This window comes from Styela clava, unplaced genomic scaffold, assembly GCF_964204865.1.
Source record: "Styela clava unplaced genomic scaffold, kaStyClav1.hap1.2 HAP1_SCAFFOLD_18, whole genome shotgun sequence".
NCBI classification, from domain to species: Eukaryota; Metazoa; Chordata; class Ascidiacea; order Stolidobranchia; family Styelidae; genus Styela; species Styela clava.
The window spans coordinates 235,001-237,500 of NW_027556465.1; the positions used below are offsets into that span (position 1 = coordinate 235,001).

Genomic DNA, 2,500 nt, shown 5'->3' on the forward strand with positions numbered 1-2,500 from the left:
ATCGTCTTCGAACCTCTGACTTTCGCTCTTGATTAAAGAAAACATTCTTGGCGAATGCTTTCGCAGTAGTTCGTCTTCCGCCGATCCAAGAATTTCACCTCTAACGGCAGAGTACGGACGCCCCCGTCTGTCCCTCTTAATCATTACCTCGTGCTCCGAAAACCAACAAAATAGAACCGAGGTCCTATTCCATTATTCCATGCAACACTATGCAGGCGAACAGCCTGCTTTGAACACTCTAATTTTTTCAAAGTAAACTTATCGGCCACCACCGACACTCAGTCAAGAGCACCGACGGAGAACCGAAGGTGAGGCGAACGCAACCAGTGACACGCCTTGCGACGGACCGGCGGCGCTCGCCCAAAATCCAACTACGAGCTTTTCAACCGCAACAACTTTAGCATACACTGTTGGAGCTGGAATTACCGCGGCTGCTGGCACCAGACTTGCCCTCCAATGGATACTCGTTAAGAGTTTTAGGATGTACTCATTCCAATTACAGGGCCTCGTTAGAGTCCTGTATTGTTATTTTTCGTCACTACCTCCCCGTGTCGGGAATGGGTAATTTGCGCGCCTGCTGCCTTCCTTGGATGTGGTAGCCGTTTCTCAGGCTCCCTCTCCGGAATCGAACCCTGATTCCCCGTTACCCGTTATCACAAAGGTAGGCACGTAGCGTACCTTCGACAGTTGATAGGGCAGACACTTGAATGATACGTCGTCGGTGCAGAGACCGTACGATCCGCGTGGTTATCCAGAGTCATCAAACGTCACAGGACGAACCCGGTCGGTTTTGATCTGATAAAAGCGCGGCTCCCGAAGTCGGCGCTTAATGCATGTATTAGCTCTAGAATTACCACAGTTATCCACTTCGCTTACGAGACCAAATAAACCAAGACTGATTTAATGAGCCATTCGCAGTTTCGCTTTACGAGAACTCGTACTTGCACCTGCATGGCTTAATCTTTGAGACAAGCATATCACTACTGGCAGGATCAACCAGATAGCTGCGACAGCTGCGCTCGGCCCTTGCTGGGCCGCCCGGCGCGTGCTCGTCGCATTCGTTTAAGACCGAGGCGATCGCCTGCGGCCGTACTCAGCTTCGACAGTCGCTGGCCGCGACGTCCACGCTCTCGCCGGCAGTGCCAGGCGGAGCGATTTGCGTTTTTTCTTTGCTCGCCCTCTCTCGGGCTCGATCCATTCAGTTTCGCACAAACAAGAGCTCTGCCGGCCGCCTGCAGCGGTGCCTAAAACCCGGGCATAACAATGCGACCGTTCTGCTAGGCCGACAAGCGCTCAAGCCAGACGCTCGATCGAACGCCCCCTACATATTAGTCGAGACAACGGCTCGCTCATTAGCATCGCGTTTGTACTTTAACTTTTTTCGGCTCGGCTTCTTTCGACGCCGATGCCGGCGACGCAGCACTCTCTCGCCCGCCAGCCACCGAGAAAAGGGTGCGCTCCGACCGGCCCCGCACCGCTCTTTCTTGGCTCATTCGAAATTACTGTCTTTCGCTCTGACATGCCTTACCTAGGGTTAGGTTAGTATGCTTGCACGTTTGTACTTTAACTTTTTTTGGCTCGGCTTCTTTCGACGCCGATGCCGGCGACGCAGCACTCTCTCGCCCGCCAGCCACCGAGAAAAGGGTGCGCTCCGACCGGCCCCGCACCGCTCTTTCATGGCTCATTCGAAATTACTGTCTTTCGCTCTGACATGCCTTACCTAGGGTTAGGTTAGTATGCTTGCACGTTTGTACTTTAACTTTTTTTGGCTCGGCTTCTTTCGACGCCGATGCCGGCGACGCAGCACTTTCTCGCCCGCCAGCCACCGAGAAAAGGGTGCGCTCCGACCGGCCCCGCACCGCTCTTTCTTGGCTCATTCGAAATTACTGTCTTTCGCTCTGACATGCCTTACCTAGGGTTAGGTTAGTATGCTTGCACGTTTGTACTTTAACTTTTTTCGGCTCGGCTTCTTTCGACGCCGATGCCGGCGACGCAGCACTCTCTCGCCCGCCAGCCACCGAGAAAAGGGTGCGCTCCGACCGGCCCCGCACCGCTCTTTCATGGCTCATTCGAAATTACTGTCTTTCGCTCTGACATGCCTTACCTAGGGTTAGGTTAGTATGCTTGCACGTTTGTACTTTAACTTTTTTTGGCTCGGCTTCTTTCGACGCCGATGCCGGCGACGCAGCACTCTCTCGCCCGCCAGCCACCGAGAAAAGGGTGCGCTCCGACCGGCCCCGCACCGCTCTTTCATGGCTCATTCGAGTTTACTGTCTTTCGCTCTGACATGCCTTACCTAGGGTTAGGTTAGTATGCTTGCACGTTTGTACTTTAACTTTTTTCGGCTCGGCTTCTTTCGACGCCGATGCCGGCGACGCAGCACTCTCTCGCCCGCCAGCCACCGAGAAAAGGGTGCGCTCCGACCGGCCCCGCACCGCTCTTTCTTGGCTCATTCGAAATTACTGTCTTTCGCTCTGACATGCCTTACCTAGGGTTAGGT

The 2,500-nt window shown here is 54.1% G+C and overlaps 1 non-coding gene across 1 annotated transcript in view; it reads right to left on the reverse strand.

Annotated features, from left to right (window-relative positions):
- Window positions 1-1,003, reverse strand: part of LOC144418565 (small subunit ribosomal RNA) — a 1,810-nt gene extending 807 nt beyond the window's left edge. Inside the window, exon 1 of the ribosomal RNA XR_013473555.1 lies at window positions 1-1,003. This exon is cut by the window's left edge and continues 807 nt beyond it. This is a non-coding gene — a ribosomal RNA (small subunit ribosomal RNA).
- Window positions 1,004-2,500: the final 1,497 nt, after the last annotated feature.